Source organism: Aquarana catesbeiana, linkage group LG01 (genome assembly GCF_042186555.1).
Source record: "Aquarana catesbeiana isolate 2022-GZ linkage group LG01, ASM4218655v1, whole genome shotgun sequence".
Lineage (NCBI taxonomy): Eukaryota > Metazoa > Chordata > Amphibia > Anura > Ranidae > Aquarana > Aquarana catesbeiana.
Window position 1 is genome coordinate 405,502,700 of NC_133324.1, and position 16,217 is coordinate 405,518,916.

General features: G+C 43.3%; 1 protein-coding gene across 3 annotated transcripts in view; it reads left to right on the forward strand.

The window, feature by feature from the left end:
* The first annotated feature begins 11,816 nt into the window (after positions 1 to 11,816).
* The window catches only part of JAK2 (Janus kinase 2), a 338,377-nt gene continuing 333,976 nt past the window's right edge, over positions 11,817 to 16,217 (forward strand). For all 3 annotated transcript variants that reach the window (XM_073635018.1, XM_073635011.1, XM_073635003.1), the window contains exon 1: positions 11,817 to 12,151. The gene's annotated coding sequence lies outside the window, so the exon portion shown is untranslated. The remainder of the gene's footprint in view (positions 12,152 to 16,217) is intronic.

Sequence of the window (16,217 nt, forward strand, 5' to 3'; positions counted from 1 at the left end):
TGTCTGTGAGGGGTTGCAGTGTTGTGGCACCAGCACCAGTGCCTAAGGCCTAATTTTTCAGCTCCTGTTCAACAGGGGCATGTAATTACAATTCTTGATCTAATATTTCACAGCAGGGCCCTGTGAGGGCTTACAGTGTTGTGGCCACAGCAACACCTAAGGCCCAAATTTCTGCTGAGTATATAGGGCAGGACCCTACTTTCAAACATCTAACTTACAAACGACTCCTACTTGCAAACGGAAGGAGACAACAGGAAGTGAGATGAAATCTACCCCTAGGAAGGGAAATTCTCTCCTGTAAGAGTTAATATGGGAAAACAATTTCTCCTTTCCACTGATGCTTTCCAATCCTTGTTCCACAAAAAAACCCAAATTTTCAAAAAACATTTTTCATTGGGACAAAAAAGTGAGGTGAAATCTTCTGAAGAGGAGGAAAGACAGCAAAACAAATGTCACAGGGGTGATAACCCTTCCCTATGTTTTCCAAAAAGCTTAGAAAAGATTTTTTGGCTGGAGCTAAACACGTTAAAAATGTTCAAAATTACAAACAGATTCTACTTAACAACAAACCTACAGTCCCTGTCTTGTTTGCACCGCCTGTATACTGCTGTTCAGAGTATATAGGGCCTGGTGGCCCCACACCTTTCCTTATTTTAATTTGGGTGCGGGGTTCCCCTTAATATCCATACAAGACCCAAAGGGCCTGGTAATGGACTGGGGGGTACCCATGCCGTTTGTCTCACTGATTTTCATCCATATTGCCATGACCCGACATGACATTAAACCCGCAAGCAGTTTTAAATGAGATTTTTTCCTTTAAAAATGACATTTGGTGCAGGGACTGTTCTAAACATGGGAAACACGCGTCACTTTACAGGCATACTATAGACACCCCCCAGGTACGATATTTAAAGGAATATTTCACTTTTTTTTTTTTACTTTAAGCATCATTAAAATCACTGCTCCCGAAAAAACGGCCGTTTTTAAAAGTTTTTTTTGCATTGATACATGTCCCCTGGGGTAGGACCCGGGTCCCCAAACCCTTTTTAGGACAATACCATGCAAATTAGCCTTTAAAATGAGCACTTTTGATTTCGAACGTTCGAGTCCCATAGACGTCAATGGGGTTCTAACGTTCGTGCGAACTTTCGGTCCGTTCGCGGGTTCTGGTGCGAACCGAACCGGGGGGTGTTCGGCTCATCCCTATTTGGGATATAGGAACAACTCACAAAGTGTTTATTAAGTTGGGTGGTCTGGGCACCTGAAAGGGGCAGCTACAGTATCTTCTGCCAATTGCTTCACCTTGCCAGCAGTTCGACTTGCAATGCTTCCGTATCTGTGTTAGTCCATGAGTGAAATGGATGAACTTTTCTCACTTTCAAAGAACACAGGGCTCTGCTACTTTGCACAGACACAAGGGACACTTCTACTCCCCAAATCAAGCTTCGGACATAAAAGCCGTTTCTTCTAGCTGTACCTCAAGACATGCTTTTGGACACAGAGAACACCTCAAATCACCTGGCAGCATCATGGAAAATGTGTAATCCATCACTTCAAGACACACCACATACCCTCTGGACATAGATAATATGTAGGGGGTGTAAGAGGGTGTTGTGCACGTGAAGAGTGGTAATATTGCTACATGACAGCACAGGTAAAGAGGCAGCAATCACTTCCTGCTTAGCTGCCAGCAGTAAACACAGCAATCACACGATCACTGCCTATCTCTCCCGCTAATGGGCCCTGCAGAGGACTAACTTGTCCACTGTACTGGGCTCCTGGTGACCATTTTCGGGGAGCCTGTGTCTAAATGGACAGAGAGTTCTTCTGAGATTTGGGCAGCCATCTTGGACTAAGAGAGAGTATTAGCTCCTGCTATGTTGTTTTTGAGCACCTGGAGTGCCTAGCTTATACAGTATAGACAGGAACAGACAATGATCTACAAACTCATAGAGCCACTTTAGCATTGTCACTGTAGTGTGCATCCTCGCCTACCAGTAAATAAATGATGTATTACTAACTAGACATGGCTTCCTTCTAAGGTCATGTGACCATGTTTCTTTTATACAGAACATGATCAGGGCCTGGCGACATTGCTTCAGCTTTTTTACACCCTACCCCAAAACACAAGCATATGACTGAGTTACAGAGGAGGTCTAGGGCTAGAATTATTGCTCTCGCTCTATCGATCGCGGTGATATCCACATGTGTGGTTCGAACACCGATTTCATATGCTTTCGCTTCGGCACGCAAGCTCAGTAGGAAGGGGCGCGTTTAAAAAAACATTTTCTTAATTTATTTTACCTTTTTTATTTTTTATTTTTACACTGTTTAAATTCCTCCTCCACTGTTTATTCTTATTACAAGGAATGTAAACATCCCTTGTATTAGAAAAAAAAAAGCATGACAGGACCTCCTAAATATGAGATCTGGGGTCAAAAAGACCTCAGATCTCATATTTACACTAAAATGCAATAAAAAATAAATTTAAAAAAAAAGTTGATTGAAAAAAAAAATAAATAAAAAAAAAATGTTGCTTTAAGAGCTATGGGCGGAAGTGATGTTTTGATGTCGCTTAAGCCCTGCAATGGTGTGGAGCCAGGTGGGGACCATCTTCCCCTCACTCAGTTCCATACCACAGAGGGGAAAGGAACTGATCGCCTCCGTCGCTGCTGGCGGCTCCGGCGAGCGGCAGAGGGCACCGGAGCACGGCGGGAGGAGGGCCCCCCTCCCGCCGCCGATAAAAGTGATCTTGCGGTGAATCCACCGCTGAGACCACTTTTATCTAAAAGCAGAGCACCCACTGAAGAAGAGGATACCGGGGTTATGACAGCTAGCTGCTGCCATAATAACAATATTCCTCTTCAAAGTACTGCCGTATGATGACGGTGGGCGGTCCGTAAGTGGTTAAATCTTCTGCCCTTGTTGTTTTAACTTTGGATAGTAAAACATTTTTTTTTCTGCCAGTAAATACATTATACAGCCCACTACCTGTTTCTTGTCTAGTAAAAAACCTAAGCTTATGACATCATGTACAGCTCTCTCTCTCACTCTCGTGAAAGTTTGCCAGGAAGCTGGAGGTGTGCCTCTGTAAATCCAGGAAGTGAACAGGCAGCAGCTTCAGCTGCCCACAGTTAAAATGGATGCAGCCAGACTTAGTGGAGGGAGATTTCTGCAGCATATTTGGCAAGTAAAGAATCACAGTATATATAAAATAATATGCAAAGTGGTTGGAGGGAAACTTCAGAATGGCAAAGATGTTTTTATTACAAATTACGCGAGCAGACTGCAGTTCCTCTTAAGGTGATGTGACCATGTTTCTTCTATACAGAAACAGCATGGCCTGGGTTGGGGGCTGGGCTAAGTGGCAGCAGGTCATATCTCCTGGTGACATCACTCACAGCTTTTTCACATCCTCTGTTAAACGCCAGAACACTTGGGTCCCCGAGGCTTAACCCAGCCTCTGACCTGGGCCATGCTGAACTGTATAAAGAAACATGGTCACCTAGCCAAAGGAATTGAAATTAAAAAAAGTTATCTGTAACATTAAAGAGGAACCGCAGTCTGCTCACATAATTTGTAATAAAAATATCTTTGCCATTCTGAAGCTTCCCTCCAAGCACTTTGCATATTATTTTACATAAAATGTACACACTTCCAGCTCTGCAGCACTCTTTGGCCCTCTTATGACTCACCCCCCCTCCCTTCCTGGCAAACTCTCATGAGAGTTGGAGAGAGAGCTGCGCGTAAAGTCATAAGTCTAGGCTTTTTACCAGACAAGAAACAGGAAGTGGGCTTTATAAGGTATTTACTGGCAGAAAAAAAAATGTTTTACTATCCAAAGTTAAAAACAACAAGGGCAGAAGATTTAATACATGGAAAAATGACTGAAGGTCCGCTTTAAAAAAGCAAAACTAAATTGTATCTGAACACTGAAAAATGCAAAATAATTAATTTCTAACTGCCTCCCACCCAGGCCAATTCTGACATTTCTCTTATAATGTACATTTTTATTATTACAGGTACTTATATCGCACGGTCAATTTACACAGCACTTTACATATGCTTGTAAACTTCCTTTTTTTTTTTGCAAGAAAATCATTTAGAACCCCCAAACCTTATTATATATATATATATATATATATATATATATATATATATACACACACTCATTAAAGTGTATTTTTAAAACAACAAGGGCAGAAGATTTAATAGATGGGAAGATGAAAAAATTACTGAAATTCCGCTTTAATGATCTTTAAAGTGATACTGAGGCTCGGTTCACACAGGGGCGACTTGTCAGGCGACCTAGCCGCCTGACAAGTCGCCTCCCGTTCTGTGCTACGGAACCGTTCTAATAGGAGCGACGCAAGTCGCTCCGACTTAGAAAAAGGTTCCTGTACTACTTTGGGGGCGACTTGAGGCGACTTGCATAGACTTCTATGCAGAAGTCGTTTTGCAAGTCGCCTCGGAAGTCGTTTGCAGGTCGCCTCGCTGAGGCGACCTGCAAGTCGTGCCGCCCCTGTGTGAACCGGCACTAAACACACATTGTTTAATTTACATTTTCCCTTCTATTTCTGAATGAAGATGATGGCACTGTAATTATTTTAATAAACAAAAACAAAAAAAAAAACGAAGTACTTTCTTCCTATTTGATATACAGCTGTCACATGACCCAGATCTTTCCCAGCCTGTCTGCAGGGAAACATAAGCAGGAGGAGCGTCTAGTCCTCTGCTGCTGGTCACATGTTCAAAAAAAAAAAAAAAAAAAAAAAAAAAACAGCCTTTGGAATACAGAGTAAAAATAAAAAATTTTATCAAACTGTTTTAAATTGTCATACAAATATATATTTAAAATCACATCTTTATTATTTTGTGGAAATCACATGGTGTAAGCAGATTTCTGACAGTCTCAGGCTATGTCACTCGCCTCCAGCCTGTGTCTTAGAATAAAAGGGAGATGAAGTCTCCATTAATCTACATGTAATAGCCCGCCCCCATTATGTTTAGCTGGTTAGTGTGCATGGAGGAAGAGGGAGGGAGTGGGCTGTTGTTTACCACTGTGTATACTGTGGGCTGCTCAGATGTGATAGGGAGGAAATGCTCAGCACAGAAACTCACTGAAAACCGAGCATGTGCAGAGTTGCCACCACAGCTGCAAAATCCCTAGCTGAATTGGGAACATGAACAGAAGGGGGAGATAGAGAGCAGCAGGATCAACCAGGTTTTTTTTTTGTAGAACACAGAAAACGAATTTCATAATGAATGAGTGAGTCTGAACAGCATATAATACATAATTTATTGATAGTTTTTTATGATGTGGGTTTACACTTTTAAGTAATCGTTGGTGCTATGCCCTCTCCTTACACAATGAGATAAACAGCTGGGTTATCACTATTTTGAAGCGGAATTAAACTCTCTCAGTCAATATGAACTATTTAATCCTTATGCTTCTAGCCTTAGTAAATAATTAGGAAAGGATTTCATATTATGCTTGCTTTAAACTTCTTTTTTACATTTCTTCAGTTGCTTTCTGGCCAAAATAATGTCATACATCCCAGGAGTCTTCATGAAGCGAATTGAGAGGTTTTCCCAGCTAAGCACGCCCTCCTGCCTGCATGCCTAAGCTAAGGGCAGATGGATTCCAGGAAGTAAATGCTACAATGATCATGTGCCCTTACTCAAGATAGCCACTGCTACAAATGGTAGGGGGTGTTTTCAAGGTGATTTCTCAACAAAGTAAAGCATGGAGACATGGATGGGTGGGTGAGTTTGATTTGAATATTAAACACTTCCTACCTGTAGGATGTCATATGACATCCTGGACGTTCAGTATTTTCAGTGTCATCTGCAGGCATCAAAAATTTTCAGCTAGCGATTGATTCCCTGTAAATTAGAAGTGATTTGAGTGGCTATACTTCTACAGGCGGCGGAAGGGGGTGTTCATCCCTTGTGATAGCAATAAAGTTGATCATTTTTTTTTAAAGGCAGTGTAAAAAGAAGTTTTAAATAAAATAAATAATAAAATGAAAAAACATTTTTAAGCACCCCTGTCCCCCCATGTTCACTTACAAATGCGAACGCATACGCAAGTCCCGCGTGCATTTGTAAACGGTGATCACACCACACAGGTGAGGTTTCGCCATGAACATCAGAGCGAGAGCAATAATTCTAGCTCCAGACCTCCTGGGTAACTCTAAACTGGTAACCTGTAAAGGCTTTTAACAACTTCCTGCCCAGCCTATAGCAGATTGATGGTTGGGTGGGACTTTCCTCCTTCGGACTGGACGTCAAATGACATCCTCTCAGAAGGGGCTGCACAGCGCCGCAATCTGTCACCGACTGTGTCCTCCAGACACAGCCAATGACTGATCACTATAGTGGCCCGAAGCCAGTGTCATGTGATTGCTGTGACTAGTCCAGCAGATCACATGACAGTTGTAAACAATGGATGGCTTCCTTTCATACCATCCATTTTATACAACTGTGTTTCTAGCAGTGATTGGCCACAGTGATCACATGGTACAGACAGGGCCCATCACAGCTAATCACAACAAAAGACACTGAATGAATCAGTTTCCTTCAGTAAAAATGGTTGTTTATATCAATAAAATTCATTGGTATGTAAGCGATGACGTAGACAGTCCAAGGTACTTAGTAAGAGGCATGGAAAGTTTTTTTTAGCCAACGAAAAGGTTGTAATTTTGAAAGAAAGATTAGTATACAAACAGTTTCAGCATTACATTGCAGAGCAACAGCGATCAGAGACACCAGATATCACCACCAAAAATTCACATTATCTCTTGTAGACTAGCTTTCAATCAGCATTAAATCCGAGTAATCTATCTGTGATCAGATCCACCGGGGCAACCCCCGGAACATCCAACCATGGTGCCCATATTTTCTCGTATTCAAGTGTACTTCCCCTATGTTGATATTTAAGCTTCTCCATTCCTAACACCTCTCCAACATTATTAATCCATTCACGCAATGTCGGGGGATTGTCAGATTTCCAATGAGTCATAATCAATTTCCGGGCCTAGAATAAAACTCTATGAATGGCCTCTCTAGTTTGTACCTCCCAATCATATTCTTCCAATACCCCCAACAGACAAGATCTCAGGTCCTATGGTAAAGAGACTTTAAATACTGAGTTACCTCTAGTCACCACTCCAGCCCAGTATGTGTGTAGTTTGGGGCACCACCATAATAGAAAGATAAGGTCTCCATGATCACGTTTACAATATGTGCATGTATGGCAAGTTTTTTAAAGTTGTAATTTTTTTTTGTCACAATTTTTTGAAAAATTAAGATTTAAAAAAAAAAAAATACTGTCACAAGTGCAGTACAGTGTCATCATATAACTGGTGTGGCTGGTAATCAGGGACACTGACTGGTGACAGTATGCAAAAACAAAAAAAAAAATTTATTTATTTTTTTTTTAAAACACTGTGACCAGAGCACTACAATGTTACCATAGTAACACTGTACTATTCTGGGGAAATGATCAGGATTTTTTTTTTTTTTTTTACACATTATCATCACTATATCATCTGCTATAGGCTGGCTGGGAATTCCCTCCTTTGGTCTGGACGGCAAATGACGTCCTCTCAGAAGGGGCCGCACAGTGATCAATGACTGATCACTATACCGTCCCGCTGCCAGTGTCATTTGATTGCTGTGACCAGTCACAGCAGATCACATGACAGTTGTAAACAATGGATGGCTTACTTTCATGCCATCCATTGTATACAATTGTGTTTCTAGTTGTGATTGGCCACAGTGATCACATGGTACAGACAGAGCCAATCACAACTGATCACAACAAAAGACACTGAATGAATCAGTTGGTATAAGTGATGATAATGTGTAAAAAAAAAAAAAAATAATCCTGATAACATCCCCAGAATAGTACAGTGTTGCTATGATAACACTGTATTGCTCTGGTAAAGAAAACAATTACATTTTTTTTTTGTTTTTACATACTATTACCAGTCAGTGTGCCTGATCACCACGATACCAGTTATATGATGACACTGTACTGCACTGGTGATAGTATGTGTAAAAAAAAAAGAAAAGTACCTTGGACTGTCTACTTTCCAAAAAGGGGTAATTTGGGGGATATTTGTACTGTCCTGGCATTTTCTGATTTGGGTTATTTTCACCAAAGAAATGTAGCAGAATACATTTTGACCTACAATTTATGAAGACAGGCTATTTATTTGCTAAATTTTATAACAAAAAGGCAGAAAAAGCATTTTTTTTTCAATTTTCTGTCTTTTTTTTTGTTTAGTTAGCAAAAAAATAAAAAAAACAAACCCAGTGGTGATTAAAGCGTTTGTAAAGGTGTTTTTTTTTTTTTTTTTAAATAACAAACATGTTATACTTACCTTCACTGTGCAGCTCGTTCTGCACAGAGTGGCCCCGAACCTCGTCTTCTGGGGTCCCTCGGCGGCTGTTTCAGCTCCTCCCCGCAAGCATTCACCACCTTAATGCGAGCTCCCTCGCACGGTGGTGAGTGCTTGCGGGCGCGCTCCCGTGATACAGCCGGCGGCTATAGCCGCTCGCTGTATCACTCGGCCCCGCCCCCCGGCGCGCCGCGTCATCGGATGTGATTGACAGCAGCGCGAGCCAATGGCTGCGCTGCTTTCAATCCATCCACTGCAGCCAATCAGCGGCCAGGGTGAGCGGAGGAACAGATGTCGGGAACGCGAAGCTGACTTTCGAGGCGTCAGGTAAGTAAAACGGGGGGGCTGGGGGCGGCGGTTCTGTCAGAAGTTTTTTCACCTTAATGCATAGAATGCATTAAGGTGAAAAAATTTTTACCTTTACAACCCCTTTAAATGCCACTGAAAGAAAGCTTTATTTGTGTGAAAGAAAATAAGTACAGTGTTGCATGACCGTGCAATTGTTATTCAAAGTGTGACAGTGCTGAAAGCTGAAAATTGGACTGGGTAAGAAAGGGGTAAAAGTGCCCGGTATTGAAGTGGTTAAAGTGTCGCCTATGGAGATTTGTAGTTTGGTGCCGTTCCAGGGGCATACAGAATTTTAAAGTGTGACATGTTAGGTATCTATTTGCTCGGCATAACAACATCTTTAATAGTTTCCCAAAAAATTGGGTATGATGTTGACACATTTGTTGATGTTATTTGAGAAGGAGTTTTGTTTTGATTTGCATATTTGTATTTAGTTGAGTAACATACAATTTAGGTCTAAATTAGTTAAAGCGGAGCTCCAGGCGCCTTCAGCCAAATACTGTAGCTGCTGAATTTTAATATTAGGACATTTACCTGTCCAGGGATCCAGCGGTGCCTTCACCCGAGCTGATCTTTCAATTGGCTATCGGGTGCTGCCGGTGATTTCTCCACTGAGGCTGGGTGCACACTAGTTGTGGCCGTGCTTTGCATCAAGGGGGTCCAGTGCATCCCTGTTCTCCGTTTCAAGTGCGAATCAGGTCTGAATTGTTGCCTGAATTTAGACCTGAAACGGAGGCAAAAGACGCACAGGACCCTTTTCCAGTGCGGACCGTAGCCACCCCGGAGGTGTGTGAACGGCTCTATTGCGAGCCTGGTTACAGTCTCCTGTCATGTGAATTGGAATGCGGGGAAATCTGCATCCAATTTGCATAAGTGTGAACCCAGCCGAAGGGAAACCAGCAGTGAAACCTTGGAGCTTGACAGCTAGTTCCCTACTGAGCATGTGCTCTGTCAATGGGCTAGCTGCAGAGGAAGGAGGAGGGGGCTGAACTTTTCAGCTGAGTTTGCCACGGATCCCGTGATGTCAGCACCCCGAGCCGATTCATCAATCATCTTCGGATATAGGTGTCGGCATTGTACGTAAGGGAAACCGGCAGTAAAGCCTTCAGGTTTCATAGCCTGTGTGTCCCAGAAGGCAGCCGGGGGAAGGAGGAGTGGCCGAAAATGCACATAGATCACTGATTTTACCCGGAAGTGGGAGCGGGTACCTGTCAAAACCAGGTACCTCCCCCCCCCAAAGGGTGCCAAATGTGGGAGGGGAGGAGGGGCAGACAAGTGGAGATCCACTTTAAGCACGGTTGCTGAGTTGTTTATTATTATATTGTGTTTTTGCGCACCAGAACTCATTAAAGTGTATTTTTTTACCACAAAAAATTTAGCCAGAGGCCTTAGAGAATAAAAAGGTAGGTGTTGTAAATGTTTTTGTGTCATACGATATTTTGCAGCGGTTTTTCAAACAATTTTTTAGAAAAAATATACACTTTAATGAGTATATACCAGTACTTATATATAAGGTTTGGGGGTTCTAAATGATTTTCTTGCAAAAAAAAAGGAAGTTTACAAGCATATGTACTGTACAGTGCTGTGTAAATTGATAGTGCGATATAAGTACCTGTAATAATAAAAATGTACAGTATTAGACCCCTTTCACACTGAGGCGCTTTACAGGTGCTACAGTGCTAAAAATAGCGCCTGTAAAGAGCCGCTCCTGTATCTCCAGTGTGAAAGCCCGAGTGCTTTCACGCTGGAGTGGTGCGCTTGCAGGACGTTAAAAAACTCCAGCAAGCAGCATCTTTGGAGCGGTGTATACACTGCTCCTGCCCATCGAAATCAATAGGGCAGTGCGGCTATACCGCCGGCATAGCGCTGCTGCAGCGCTTTGCGGTGGTTTTAACCCTTTCTCCGCTGCTAGCGCGGGGGGGGGGGGTAAAAGCACCCCGCTAGTAGCCGAATAGTGCCGCAAAATTGATGGTAAAGTGCCGCTAAAAATAGCGGCACTTTACCGCCGACGCACCCACCGCCCCAGTGTGAAAGGGGCCTAAGAGAAATGTCAGAATTGGCCTGGGTGGGAGGCAGTTAGAAATGAATTATATTGCATTTTTCAGTGTTCAGATACAATTTAGTTCTGCTTTTTTAAAGCGGACCTTCAGTCATCTTTCTATCTATTAAATCTTCTGCTCTTTTTGTTTTAAACTTTGAATAGTAAAACATTTTTTTTCTGCCAGTAAATACCTTATACAGCCCACTTCCTCCTCCTTGTCTGGTAAAAAGCCTAGACTTATGCATGCACAGCTCTCTCTCTCACTCTTGTGAGAGTTTGCCAGGAAGGGAGGGGAGATGAGTCATAAGAGGGCCAATGAGAGCTGGAGGTGTGACCCTGTGTGTCTGTGTAAATCCAGCAAGTGAACAGGCAGGAGCTTCAGCTGCCAACAGTTAAAATGGTTGCAGCCAGACTCAGTGGAGGGAGATTTCTGCAGCATATCTGGCAAGTACAGAATCACAGTATATATAAAATAATATGCAAAGTGGTTGGATGGAAGCTTCAGAATGACAAAGATGTTTTTATTACAAATGATGTGAGCAGACTGCAGTTCCTCTTTATTAAGCAGCATTCCATAGTTGTATTTTCATACATACAAATTTATAAAAAACAAAAACAAATAAAGCACCATCCGGTGCCCTTAGAATGTGTAGTCACAAAGTATCAGGTATCATCACAAAGCTGCCCATTGTGCACTCCTGCTGTCTCATCTGTACACTTGCACGCGCCAGGTAATGTCAGCCAATCACCGTTCCGATCACATTCACTTCCAGCCGCCCTTGATGGCAGCTGCGCCACCATTGGCTGGCGTTTCTGAGGCGTACAGCAGAGAGAGAGAGAGAGAGAGTGTGAGAGAAGCACTCTATGACTGACGCTCCGACCAGTCCGCCGCGAACGAAGTTTGTGCTTCGGGCTACTGGGGATACAAGTGTGACCGTGTTTCCACCCTCCAGTGAGCGACACATACAGGAAGAAGCCAGCACCGAGCTTTATACCCCCCTAGTCAGTCCCCCCTCTCCTACCTCACACAACTGAGCGGCCAATGGAACGCAAAGCTCCTCCCCGGAACTGAAAGTGCCTGTGAGGGGGTGTAGCAGGGCCGATTTGACAGTGACACCAACAGAGCTGTAGCGCAGCTCGCGCTGTGTGACGGGGGGGTGCGCTCCTCTATAGCGGGGAGGCCGGAAAACCCCGGCGTACACCCAACCTGGAGAAGGGAGCCTTCTGAGAGGGGACGTCATAGAAGAACAGGGGGACAGAGAAAGAAGAGAGGGCTAGGAAGGACCCCCACACCTGGGAACACAGTGGCTCGGCGACTTACTACGACACAGTCAGCGCCTTGGACTTCCCCATGGTGAGTAAACATCATGTCTCCGCTCATAGGCATGACTTGTATGTGTGTGTGTGATCTGCATGTAAACAAAACTTTCCAATGCTGTGTTCTCACTGATCAGGTACCCTTGTGTGTGGGGGCATACATCAGAAATCACATCTAAAATCATCAGGGGCTTTATACTACAATTTTGGGCAAGGAAACGACAGAACTGCTGCCAGGAGCAGCATTACAACCCTTTCCCCTAAATAGTTCTCTTACCTGTTGATCCTGCCACTAGATCCTTTAGTTTTCCACTTCAACAGGGGTGACGACTTTGTTTTGCAGTAAAAGGTATATGAACAGGGTATCTTGGATAGACTTAAAGGGTTACTTCACTTTTACGAAGGAAAAAAAAAAAAAAAAAAAGACGAGACTGACTTCTCTAGTGTAAATATAAGCGTTCTGGTCAAAGTATACGTCTCTTGTGGGTTACAAGAGTGCACTTACTTTTGCTCCCCTGTGACTTAGAGTCAGCTTATAACAGGCTATCGCCTGCTATCCGCTGATGTCACAAAGCCATTCCAGGCTCTGGAAGGATCTTGTAGAGAAAGGCAGTCCTAAAAATCACAGCAAAACCCTGTAAGAAGGTGTATGCTGCACCTCCATATAGGGTTTTGCTGTCATGTGCGACTTTTTCTACTAGATGTTCTGAGCTGGGATGAGCTCTGTCCTTGTCCGCATGCCTAGCAGTTTGCCATGCAAAAGGACTTGGGGCCTTTAGCGGCACCTGTCATTTTTGTTGCGTATTGTCAGGATTCACCCAGCCTCTCCCGTTCCCTCTGACATGGCTGAGCCACTCCAGGCTCTGGAAGGAGCCCAACATTATTAACGAGATCCACCCAGTTCCCTGATTGACAGCTGTTTCAACCTCTCAGAACGTGGCTGAAACCAGCCACTCCCATCTCCTCTGACATGACAGAGCCGCTCCAGGCGCTGGAAGGAGCCCAACATAATTAACAAGATCCACCCAGTTCCCTGATTGACAACTGTCTCATCCTCTCAGAGCACGGCTGAAACCAGCCACTCCCATCTCCTCTGACATGGCAGACCTGCTCCAGGCTCTGGAAGGAGCCCAACATTATTGACAAGATCCATCCTGATTGACAGATGTTTCGGCCTCTGCTGCTCCCGTCCCCTCTCCAGCGCAGTGTTTCTCAACTCTAGTCCTCAAGGTGCCCCAACAGGTCACGTTTTCAGGCTCTCCATTATTTTGCACAGATGATTTGATCAGTTTCACTGCCTTAGTAATTACCACAGCTGTTTCATCTGAGGGAAATCTTGAAAACACGACCTGTTGGAGTGCCTTGAGGACTGGAGTTGAGAAACACTGTTCTAGTAAGTGCTGCAGACAGCAGTGACTGGCAGTCATTGCTCTCCACTCCAGGAAGACTGAGAACTGAGCGATCAGCAGTTATGTGGTCACTCGGTTCTGCTCATTGAGGTGTGTGTATATATAATATAGTTTTTTTTTTATTAACCCCATACATCTTCATTTAAAAAGCAGTGCTCAGGTTTTAAAAAAGATGCCTGATTTCCAGGGAATACAGGTGGCCTCTTCCCAGTGTGCTTACAAATCTAGAGTGGGCGACTCTCGCCATCAGTGCGGGAAGTGCTGTAGCTTGTTCAAAACTTGCGCATGCACAGTGCTCTTTTTCTCTCTCTGTTGCAGCAATGGCTGAGTTCAGCATTATGTGATAGATGGAGCGCATGCAATGCTCTTGCTTGGGTCTTGAACAAGCTGGAGCGGTCGTTCCTGTGCTGGTGGGGGGGGGGGGATATCCCTAGCTTCAGCTACCATGTTTTCTGAAGCTGAATTTCAGGCAAAAGGCTAAATACACAGATGAAATGCATAGATGAGAATTTTTTTTTACCTGCCAGAAGTTTTTGTATTTCTGTCCTGTCAGTTCTGAGATTTACACAACTCTGCCATGGAGCACAGCCCTCTGCTGCAGTTAAGTAATGCATACAGGTCTTGTCCCTCCCCCCAGCCCGTGACTAAATAGTAAAAAGAAAAGCAGTAGACTGATGCATTTCCCTCTGTCACTCTGCTCTCTCCTCCTATCGACATGCTCAATGTTTGCACATTATCACTGAAGTACAATTGACTGGCTCCCTATGCTGCATTTTCCTCTACTTCTTCAGCTCTGCTGTACAGGGACTGCAAGTGGCTTATATCAGGTAAATTTGGGCATCTACACTGCTTTAATTTTAATAGATTTAAAGCAGTGTTAACCCCCAAAGCAAACATTCTGTTGTAGCTTACCAATTCTTAGATATGATGGCTACATTTGTTTTCTTTTTTTAGGCTTTCTTTTTTATTTTCAATCTGGTGATCTATCCAATAAGTCTGTTGTTTCTCAACAGAACAAGCTGTCCTGTAGATGTAGCAGTTAGAGGGTTGAAACAAACCATTTAACACTGGAAGGGTAGCTTAAAATGGCCAGCTTTTATTTATTAATTTAAAACCGTTATCCTATTAAGGAAAAAACAGTTTTCTGTAATTGATTAAAAAAGTGTGATCTGGAGTCTGGCTTCAATTAGTTTAGTGCAGCCAAATCTGCTAGTACATCAAATACTGGAAAAATTATATTATAAATCCCCACTCTGCGCTAAATATAATTCCCCTAGACGTGAAAAAAAAATATATTCATTTGTTAGGGGGTTTACCTCCACTCCACTCTATCGTTTTCAGCCAAGGAAGCTGCCATCTTGGCCTCTGTTTGATCTTCAACTGCTACGATGCGGCACATGTGATCAGTTATGACACCAGCCATTGGATGGTTTTACAGTTTAGTTTAGAGCACAACCAAATTGTTAAATCAAATTGTTTGAAATTGTTAAATCTATGTGTTTACTTCTGCTTTAAGGCTCGGTGCCTACTGATGCGATATGGGAAATGCATAGGAATCGTTGCGCTTCCTGCATCGCACAGCATAGAAATCGCACTCATGGGAGTTCATGGGATCTGTTGCGGGTGTCAGTTAAAAGTTAATGCCCCAAAAGCAGGTCACAGAGTGTAGTGCGTATAAACGCCCATGTGATCTGATTCCAGCGCTGCGATTAAAAAAAAAAAAAAAAAAAAAAAAAAAAGGTGCCTGCACCTTTTTTGTGCGGATGCTGTGTGATTTGAGCCATACAAAATGATGAGCTCAAATCGCAACGCACAGAATCGCATGTGATTTGCACAGGAATGCGATGGGATTCCTGTGCGAAACATATGCGATGAGACCCCAGGCTAAATATGGCAAAAATGTTATGTCATATGTGTAGATATAGAAATCATTTTTCAAAAATAATAACCATAAACAAGTGTATACATTGGAGTGACTTGTACATATCAAGTAATCCGATGTAACCATCCATCAACCAAGATAATGAATCAAGTCCACTGTTAATACTGTGTGCAAAAAGCTCTTCAAACAAAATACAAACGGTGTTCAGTGCCTTCACCACTCTCCAGTCACTCGCCACAAAAACATGCCTTTCTTGGTGGACTTCATTCATTGTCTTGGTTGATGGATGGTTTTATTGTATGTATTGATATTTACGTCACTTGAATGTATACACTAAAGCTGGCTATAGATGGAGCAATTTTCTGCCTGCAACCACAGGTTGCAGGAAAGAAAATTGCTTGGTTCCGCCATCAACACTGACCGCAGAGCTTTTGTGTTCTCCCAGCGGGGGGAAGCCACCCTGGCAGGAAGAACACACGGTAATTATTGCTAGTGGCTATAGCCCCTGGCAATCACATGAAAAATCCAACAGGCTGGTTGTGCGCAAATTGATAGATCAACCAACTAGGGTACATTCAGCCTACCCATACATGGTTCAAATCTCCCCCTACACCAGAACGTAGAGCGAGAAACCAGTGTTCAGTGTGCATTTCCTGCACCATGTTTAAAAGTGCATTGCAGGTGTTACAATGCAACCTGGTTGCTGTGCATTTTTGAAAAAAGTGCATGCACTACCTTTTGTCCGGTCCCGCACGATTTCAGCCTGTTCAAATGAAACTCGCACTGCACTGGATCGTATGTGTAGCGCACAG